At 44.9% G+C, this 10,167-nt stretch overlaps 1 protein-coding gene across 6 annotated transcripts in view; it reads left to right on the top strand.

Annotated features, from left to right (window-relative positions):
- The first annotated feature begins 4,574 nt into the window (after positions 1-4,574).
- The window catches only part of Kif27 (kinesin family member 27), an 82,700-nt gene continuing 77,107 nt past the window's right edge, over positions 4,575-10,167 (top strand). For 3 of the 6 annotated variants that reach the window (XM_031358588.1, XM_031358585.1, XM_031358583.1), the window contains exon 1: positions 4,576-4,808. The gene's annotated coding sequence lies outside the window, so the exon portion shown is untranslated. Of the gene's footprint in view, positions 4,809-4,889; positions 5,066-10,167 lie in introns of those variants that run through there. The other 3 variants (XM_031358587.1, XM_031358586.1, XM_031358584.1) reach the window with 2 other exon arrangements.

Raw genomic sequence — 10,167 nt, 5'->3', positions numbered from 1 at the left:
GGTAGGGGGAGGACAGAGGGTACTTAAACTTTGGGGGGGATGAGTAGGGGCAATAGGGTGAATATACATCATTTGCAGGGTCAGGGTGCTTGGGATGCCTCATTTGCGTAAGGAGGAATTTTAGACGGACATGACCTTATATGGGGAATGGAAGTTTTACCTGGCAACTTGGCTACCTGACCTCCTTCAGTGGGACACAGGGCTATCTATATACATGGGAACAGGCAAGCCTGGGGAAGGGGGCATGTGATCCTACTCCTGCTGATCTCAGGATGAGATTTCTGAGGATTGGACATGCCTTGACCCTGTCTTGTTCCAGGCCTGCTCTCCCGTCCCATAGCGCCCTGGATTACCCTTTAATACAGTTCCTCATGTTGTTGTTACCCTCCCAACCATAAAATTATTTCTGTTGCTACTTTAGAACTATAATTTTGCTACTGTTATGAATTGTGAATATCTGTTTTTTGATTGTCTTAGGTGAACCCTGTGGAAGGATCATTCTACCCCCAAAGGGTTGTGACCCACAGGCTGAGAACCACCACTCATTAGAGAGAGAGCATAGAACCCTTGTGAGGGCCCTGAATCAGGACTCAGCTGGTTCATTCCCAGGTTCCAGACTCAGACTAAAAGAGCTGTATGTTGTTTCAAGCCACTAACTTTCAGGGTGATTTGGGACCCGCAGAAGGTACTAAATACAATAAGCGGATAATGCATCTGTCTTCCTGTTACTATAGCAAGACACCTGTGGTGATTTGAAGAACGGCCTCCATATGCTCATATGTTTGCATGCTTTGTCCTCAGTGAGTTCAAACTGTTTGGGAAGGATTAGGAGGTGTGGCCTTGCTGGAGGAGGTGAGGTCTTGCTGGAGGAGGTGTGGCCTTGCTGGAGGAGGTGTGGCCTTGCTGGAGGAGGTGTGGCCTTGCTGGAGAAGGTGTGGCCTTGGTGGAGGAGGTGTGGTCTTGGTGGAGGAGGTGTGGTCTTGTTAGAGGGGGTGTGGTCTTGTTGTAGGGGGTGTGGTCTTGTTGTAGGGGGTGTGGTCTTGTTGGAGGAGGTGAAGTGTGTTACTCAGAGTGCGCTTTGTGGTTTCAGAATCCCATGCTAGGCTTGGAGGGGTCCCTGCAGGCTTTAGAGCAGGCAGAGGAAGCGACCTCAAAGAAACAAAGAATGAAACTGTTCAGGTGCTAGACCAGGACTTCTGGAGTCTGACACCAGATTATTTACTTTAGCCATATTTAAGCACAGCACAATGTGGGGGGAAAAAAAAGTCTTCTGATAACCCCTTGGTCCCACATGCACAAGAAATTTAAGATAAGTTTTACTTTGAGATTCTTTCCAAAGTCCATCTGGCGTCTTTCACAGCGATGGGTACTGTGGGCTCGGAGATAGTAGTGCCCAAGGTTTAGGGTCTAGAAGAATGTTTCTCAACCTTTCTAATGCTACAGACAACCTTGTAATACCCTTATGTTGGGGTAACCCCAAACCATAAAATTATTTTTGTTGTTGCTTCTTAGGTGTAATGTTGTTACTCTTATGAATTATAATGTAAATAATATCTGATATGTCGGATATCTGATACGTGACCTCTGTGAAAGGGTTGTTCAAGGGGTTATGACCCACAGGTTGAGAACCACTGGTCCAGAAAGACTGAGGTCAATATAACGCCTGTGGGTGTCAGGATTGGCCTGGCCCTAAGATAACACTCACTTAGGCTGTTGTAAAGAACATGTGACATCACTCATAAAGATGGATGTTAAGGCCTAGAAGTTTGTAATACTCAAAGTTTTAGGGGGAAAGGGTATGGGATAAGAAAAATGCCAATTCTGGAAGATATGGGCTTAGCCTGGCTCATCATACAGGATCACTAGGTTGTAAACTATGTACATTCCCAGTGTTCCACGGGGCAGACAGGTTAAACATCTCCTTCCTTTGAAGGATGCCTGTGAGTGTAACTTTCCTGACTTCTTCAGTGCTTATCTGTGTGCGCAAGCACATTCTGCCCTCTATAAGATCCAGTCTCATTTTCCCTGCCTGCAACTCAGGGATCGTATGTGTGAGTTCTCAGCCACTACTCCACTGCCGTGCCTGCCTGACACTGAGCTCCCTGCCACAATGGTACCGGGCTAACTAACCCTCTGAAATGGTAAGTACGCCTCCAGTTAAATGGTTCCTTTTATAATAGCTTTAGCCAAAGTGTCTCTTCACAGCACTAGAACAGTAACAAGGACCAGTCTGAGATAATAACTCACAGAGACCCCATAGCAAGAGGAGTTTCCATTAGCTTGAGGTTTTTGTTTTTGTTTCTTTAAGATTTATTTATTGGGACTGGAGAGATGGCTCAGCGAGTAAGAACACTGACTGTTCTTCCAAAGGTCCTGAGTTCAAATCCCAGCAACCACATGGTGGCTCACAACCACCTGTAATGGGATCTGGCGCTCTCTTCTGGTACATCTGAAGAAAACTACAGTGTACTTACATATAATGATAAATAAATCTTAAAAAAAAAAAAAAGATTTATTTATTATATGTAAGTACATTGTACCTGTCTTCAGACACCCCAGGAGAGGGCATCAGATCTCATTAAAGATGGTTGTGAGGCACCATGTGGTTGCTGGGATTTGAATTCAGGACCTCTGGAAGAGCAGTCGGTGCTCTTAACCACTGAGCTATCTCTCCAGCCCCCGGCTTGCGGTTTTACAGGTTTCAGTCCATACAGTCCATAGCCACTTGACGCCACGGCAGCTTTGAACTGTGATCAGGCAGTGTGACACAGCAGCTAGTGCACATAGCCCCAAACTGTTTACCTCATGACCAGGAAGTTAAAAAAAAGGGATGGAAGCCGGGCAGTGATGGCATACACCTTTAATCCCAGCACTTGGGAGGCAGAGGCAGGTGGATTTCTGAGTTCAAGGCCAGCCTGGTCTACAGAGTGAGTTCCAGGACAGCCAGGACTACACAGAGAAACCCTGTCTCGAAAAAAAGAAAAAGAAAAAAGAAAAAGAAAAGAAAAGAAAAGAAAAGGGATGGAGATAGTGCCTTGTTATTTCTTCAAGGACAGACTTTAGATGGCTTCTCAACCTTGCAACCCAAGTGTCCTGGCTAGTTTAAAGTCAACTGGACACGAGCTACAGTCATCTGAGAGTAGAAAACCTCAATTGAGAAAATGTCTCCACAAGGTTGGACTGCAGGCAAGCCTGTAGCGCATTTTCTTAATTAGTGATTGATGGGGGAGGGCCTAGACCATTGTGGGTGGAGCCATCTGGCCTGGTGGGTCTGGGTTCTCTAAGAAAGCAGGCTCTCTAAGAAACAAGCCATGAGGCGCATCCCTTCACAGCCTCTGCATCAGCTCCTGTCTTCAGGTTCCTGCTCAGTTTGAGTTCTCACCTTGGCTTCTTCCCTCCACCGACTGTGATTCAGGACAAAAGCCAAACAAACCAAACTGTTTCCTTTCTTCTGCAAGGTGTTTGGGTCATGATGTTTCATCACAACAATATCAGCCCTAAGATACCAAAGAACAACATCAGTAGCAGTAGCTGTTGTGTAGGAAATGTCTTATCTCATCTGTCTTCAGCTAGATTTTCACTGAAGGCCCGAGTACGTTAAACTGCAGGCTGTATTCTATTACTGAGTTATGAAGTTGGTTGTCTGAAGAAGTGAATTCTGTGTCTTGTGCATTCTAAACGCACGACCAATCACTATACCACACTCCTTTGTGCCAGTGAAATCGATTTAGGGGTTGTGGTCAACATTAAGAAAAGTTAGGCTGGGCAGTGGTGGCACACGCCTTTAATCCCAGCAGTTGGGAAGCAGAGGCAAGCGGATTTCTGAGTTCGAGGCCAGCCTGGACTACAGAGTGAGTTCCAGGACAGCCAGGGCTACACAGAAAAACCCTGTCTCGAAAAATCAAAAAAAAAAAAAAAAAAAAAAAAAAAAAGAAAAGAAAAGTTAGACTAAAATAAGATCAGAGCTACCGAGAGTTTCATGAAACGTTTGTTTTCATGTATGTAGTTATAAGTATCTATTGAGCCATAGGGCAGGTTTTTTCCCCCCATACTGTCTCAGGCTTGAGCCACTATGTTGGGTTTTCAAATTTATCTCGTTAACGGAACAGGTCAAAGTTGAAAGCCATTGTTCCACCCACACCTCTTTTTATCCCTGAGAGGATATCATTATGTACACCAGGCTGTGGTTTCAGGTCCCTGCACCATATAAGCAGTGTGGTGGCAGGTGCCTGGGGACCTAGGACTCCAGAGAAGTAACGACAGGAGGATTAGTGACACTCAAGTAGCCTGTGCTACATAAAACCTTGTCTCAAAGCCTCACTGCCTGGGTACCGACACTCAACCTGTCGCACTTCTGTGTGTGTTCACTGGGATGCTCAGAGAAGGCTCCTGGGACAGGCTCAGCTGCGGACTCCACCGAAGGGCGGTCGCGGGGCGGAGCCTCGGGGTGGGGCGGGGCGGCGCTGGCAGGTTTTGCGTGAACCTGGGCCTACGTAAGGCGGGGACGGCTTGGGGCGGAGCCAGCGGGGGGCGGGGTCGCGGAGGGGCGGCGGGAGGCGTGCTGCGCCGTTGCCTTGAGAACTGGTGACAACAAAAGGCGTGGGCGCGGAGGGCGGAGGAAGGCCGCGGCGTGGGGCGCTCGCCGGCGAAGACCTGGGCTGTCCCGAGCCGGTCGGTGCGCCGCGGGCCCGACGGGGCGCGAAGCCGGCGGCACCCGGCCTGCGGCGACCCGGCTGAGGGTCGCGGACGCGGCGGACGCGGCGTGGCGGGCGGGCGGGCGAGCGGCGGACGGAGCGGGGCGTCCTGAGGTAGCAGCGGGGGGCCCGGGCGCGGGCCGGAGGGCGGCGGGGCGCGCGGATGCGGCGTGAGGAGGGCGCCGCCGTGAGCGGGAGCGGGAGCCTGCCCTCGCGAGGGAAGCCTTGTGCGGCGAGGCTGGGGGACCGTGCCCGCCGCACGCCCGGCCGGCGGTGGTGAGATGCTGAGAGCATCGCCCTCGGCCGGGACGCTTCTCGGGAGAGACCTGACAACCACAACGTCTACACTCCCGCCACGTCCCGGGAAGCCGGTAGTTTAAGACCCCAGTCCTATCAAATGACAAGACAGGATGCCCAATGCTTACCTTGCATTTGGTCACATTTAAAAAATGTGTCCCGAAATATTACCAGCCAATCAAATTTCCCTGCTGATTTAAAAATATATGACAGTATACAGGACCGCATTGAATCTGAAGAATAACTGTCACAGGCAGGCTTTTAAAAATGGACTGAATGTTGTTTATGAGCCATATATTTATGCACCGTATTACTTTTTATGATTACAGTAGGCAAATTCTAACCGCTTATATAGCCACACTGTTTATGTCAACATTAACTTCACAAAAACCAACGAAGTGAAAATACTCCAACTAGAACTCGGAGAGATCCTCTTGCCTCTGCCGCCTGAGTGCTGGGATTAAAGGCGCACATCACCACCCCTGGGACAAGTTGGTATTTTAAAATTAGCAATTTATCCAAAGAAGTTAGGATCAGCTTAACATAACCTTCTTTCTTTTTCTTTTTCTTTTTTTAATTTTATGTGTATGAGTACACTGTAGCTGTACAGAGGGCCGTGAGCTCCGCTCGCTCCAGCCCCACTTGCTCCAGCCCCACTCGCTCTAGCCCCACTCACTCCAGCCCCACTCGCTCTAGCCCCACTCACTCCAGCCCCACTCACTCCAGCATAATTTACTGTAGCTGTCTTCAGACGCACCAGAAGAGGGCGTCAGATCTCATTAAGGGTGGTTGTGATCCACCATGTGGTTGCTGGGATCTGAACTTACGACCTTCGGAAGAGCAGTCAGTGCTCTTACCCACTGAGCCATCTCACCAGCCCCCAACATAACCTTCTTAATAAAAGTTTTTATGTGTGTATGTGAGCATGGGGAGGTCAGACGACAGCTTACAACTGTCCGTTCTTTACTTGTACTATGTGTGTTCCAGAGATTGAGTCCAGATTGTCAGGCATGTGGCCACAAGTGCCTTTGCTGCTGAGCCGTCTCATTGGGCCAGACAGTGACTTTTGCCTTACTGAGATAACATTATTAAAAAAAAAAAAAAAAAAGAGTGAATCTGTATGGCTGCTGCACACACTGCGTCCCAGTTTTTTTAAAAGAGTGCTTTAGGATGTAAGGATTTACGATACATATAAGTATTTTGTTGTTGTTATTGAAGATTTGTTAAGTATTATTTTTGCCAAGCTATAGGTGTCTATCGGAGTCACCCCCCAACCTGCCTTAAAGATAGTTTGTTGACCCTGGGATATTGAAACCCAAGAGACCTGAGATTTTAGTGACATACAAAATTTTTGTTGTGAGCCCCTTCTGGCTGTTCATTTTTAGTGTAGCTGAGGTCTTTTTCTTTTTAAGGTTAGTGAATATTAATTTATCATGGTTACATTTCCACAGCTGTTAGGTGTGGAAGACCACACCTATAATGGCAGTGCTAGAAAGGTGGAGGCAGCAGGATTGCTCAGAGTTCCAAACCAGAGTGAGAAACTATATAAAACCAAAGTGAATGTTTCCATACCAAGTAGTTCAGGAAATGTTATTTTCTGTCCAGTGGCCTTCTAGATTGGTGATATAACTGAAGATCCTATATTTAATGTTGGATACTAAATTGTTTCAAAACATACAAAATATTCTTTGGGAATTAAGCACAGTAAAGGAGCATAAAATATTAAAAATGAATCATTAATGCATTATATACCTGTGTACATTGTCTAATAATCAGTTTACTTAAAAAAGATTATCAGTGTTTCTAGGAGAGAAATTATTTTATCAGTAAGTATATTTTAAAAATTTCAAAATAGCAAAAACTCTTTGAAGTTAAACATTAAGAAAATGCTAATTTCAAATACAGTGAGAAAAATTATCAATAATATTTTCATGATGTTTGTAGAACATGGTTTTACAGAGCTTTCAGGTGTATAAGTATAAGCTCTCTCCAGTTTCTTTTTTCTTTTTTTTAAGATTTATTTTATGTGTATGAGTACACTGTAGCTGTACAGATGGCCGTGAGCCATCATGTATGTGGCTGCTAGGAATTGAACTCAGGACCTCTGCTGGCCCCACTTGCTCTGGCGTAGTTCACTGTAGCTGTCTTCAGACGCACCAGAAGAGGGCGTCAGATCTCATTATGGATGGTTGTGAGCCACCATGTGGTTGCTGGGGTCCGAACTCAGGACCTTCGGAAGAGCAGTCAGTGCTCTTACCAGCTGAGCCATCTCACCAGCCCCTCTCTTCAGTTTCTTTTTGGAGGCGCTTAGAGCTATGAGTTTTCCTCTTACCACTGCTTTCGTTGTGCCCCATAAGCTTTGGTATGATGTGTCTTCATCTTCATTAAATTCTAGAAGACCTTTAATTTCTTTATTTCTTCCTTGACCAAGTTATCATTGAGTAGAGCATTGCTCAGTTTCCATGTGTATGTGTGCTTTCCGTTGTTTTTGTTGTTATTTAAGACCAGCCTTAGACCATGATGATCTGATAGCGTGCATGGGATTATTTCAATCTGCTTGTATCTGTTGAAGCCTGTTTTGTGACTAATTATATGATCAGTTTTGGAGAAGGTACTGTGAGGTGCTGAGAAGAAGGTATATTCTTTTGCATTAGGATGAAATGTTCTATAAATATCTGTTAGATCCATTTGGTTCTGTTTAGTTTCTGTTTCCATGATCTGTCCATTGCTGAGAGTGGGGTGTTGAAGTCTCCTACTATTCTTGTATGCGTTTGTGCTTTGAGCTTTAGTAAAGTTTCTTTTATGAATGTGGGTGCCCTTGCATTTGGAGCATAGATGTTTAGAATTGAGAGTTCATCTTGGTAGATTTTTCCTTTGACTAGTATGAAGTGTCCTTTCTTATCTTTTTAAATAACTTTTGGTTGAAAGTTGATTTTATTCAATATTAGAATGGCTACTCCAGCTTGTTTCTTGGGACCATTTGCTTGAAAAATTGTTTTCCAACCTTTTACTCTGAGGTAGTGTCTGTTTTTGTCACTGAGGTGGGTTTTCTGTATGTAGAAAAATGCTGGGTCCTGTTCACGTATCCAGTCTATTAGTCTATGTCTTTTTGGGGGAATTGAGTCCATTGATGTTAAGAGATATTAAGAAAAAGTGATTGTTACTCCTGTTATTTTTGTTGTTAGAGGTGGAATTATGTTTGCATGGCTATCTTCTTTTGGGCTTGTTGAAAGATTACTTTCTTGCTTCTTCTAGGGTGTAGTTTTGCTCCTTATGTTGATGTTTTCCATCTATTATCCTTTGTAGGGCTGGATTTGTGGAAAGATATTGTGTAAATTTTGTTTTGTCATGGAATATTTTGTTTCCTCCATCTATGGTTATTGAGAGTTTTGCTGGGTATAGTAGCCTGGGCTCGCATTTGTGTTCTTGTAGGGTCTGTATGACATCTGCCCAGGATTTTATAGCTTTCATAGTCTCTGGTGAGAAGTCTGGGGTAATTCTGATAGGCCTGCTTTTATATATTACTTGACCTTTTTCCCTTACTGCTTTTAAAATTCTTTGTTTAGTGCATTTGGTGCTTTTATTATTATGTGTCGGGAGGAATTTCTTTTCTGGTCCAGTCTATTTGGAGTCTATAGGCTTCTTGTATGTTCATGGGCATCTCTTTCTTTAGGTTAGGGAAATTTTCTTCTATAATTTTGTTGAAGATATTTACTGGCCCATTACCTTGGGAGTCTTCACTCTCTTATATACCTGTTATCCTTAGGTTTGGTCTTCTCAATGTGTCCTGGATTTCCTGGATGTTTTGGGTTAGGAGCTTTTTGCTTTTTGCGTTTTCTTTAACTGTTGTGTCAGTGTTTTCTATGGTTTCTTCTACCCCTGAGATTCTCTCTTCTATCTCTTGTATTCTGTTGGTTATGCTTGCATCTATAACTCCTGATCTCTTTCCTAGGTTTTCTAACTCCAGGGTTGTCTCCCTTTGTGATTTCTTTATTGTTTCTATTTCCATTTTTAGATCTTGGATGGTTTTGTTCATTTCCTTCACCTGTTTGATTGTGTTTTCCTGTAGTTCTTTAAGGGATTTTTGTGTTTCCTCTTTAAGGGCTTCTAGGTGTTTACCTGTATTTCTTTAAGTGAGTTATTTATATCCTTCTTAAAGTCCTGTATCATCATCATGAGATGTGATTTTAGATCCAAATCTTGTTTTTCTGGTACGATGGTGTATCCAGGACTTGCTATGGTGTGAGAATTGGGATCTGATGATGCCAGGTAACCTTGGTTTCTGTTGCTTATGTTCTTACTCTTGCCTCCTGCCATCTGATTATCTCTAGTGCTACCTGCCCTCTGTATGTTTGACTGGAACCTGTCCTTCCTGTGATCCTGGTTGTGTCACAACTCCTCAGAGTTCAGCCATCTCTTTGATCCTGTGATTCTCAGATCCTGTGCTCCTAAGATCCTGGGTGTGTCAGAGCTCCTGGGAGTCAAGCTGCCTCTGGGACCCTGAGATCCTGGTGTGGCCAAGTTCCTGGGATCCTGGGATCCTGGGCATGTTAGAACGCCTGGGAGTGGAGCTTCTTCTGGGTGTTATGGGATTGGCTGTGGAGTTTATGCTTAAGGTGTGCTCAGAGCATCAGCCCAGACTGGAAAGAACCCATGTCACTGGTTGAGCGGAGTTCCTGATTGGTGATAATCTTAAAACCCACTTTTCCCAAGAATCTTTCCCTGTCAGACTGACTGTTTTCACCATGGTCATAAAACAAGTGCTCTGAAAACCAGAAGAGAAGTCCAAACAGCCAGCCCTGGGTAGACAAGTACACCACTGAGCAAACCAAGGGAGGCCTGGGCCTCAGAAAGTACTCACTTACACCCACTTGAGGAGGTACTGCCAGAACATCGGGCATAACTGGGTGACTCCTCATGTCAAAGAGGATCAGCCTTTGGGTCCCATAGTAAGGCACCAGGAACTGTTGATACAAAATACTTTTCACCTCGAGAAGGAATAAGAAATAGTTTATTCTGAAGCCAAATATGTGTGACCATGGCACAGTGCCAGAATCTAGGCCTCTGGGTGCCTGTAGATGATCATCTTAAGGTAGTTGATGTAAGGAATAGTCATTTTATTATGTTTTTTTTAGATATTTTTTACTCTTTCTCTCTCTCTCTCTCTCTCTCTCTC

Source organism: Mastomys coucha, unplaced genomic scaffold (assembly GCF_008632895.1).
Source record: "Mastomys coucha isolate ucsf_1 unplaced genomic scaffold, UCSF_Mcou_1 pScaffold7, whole genome shotgun sequence".
Classification (NCBI taxonomy): Eukaryota; Metazoa; Chordata; class Mammalia; order Rodentia; family Muridae; genus Mastomys; species Mastomys coucha.
The sequence above is the reverse complement of the archived record's forward strand: the minus strand, read 5'-3'. Positions and strand labels throughout refer to the sequence as shown.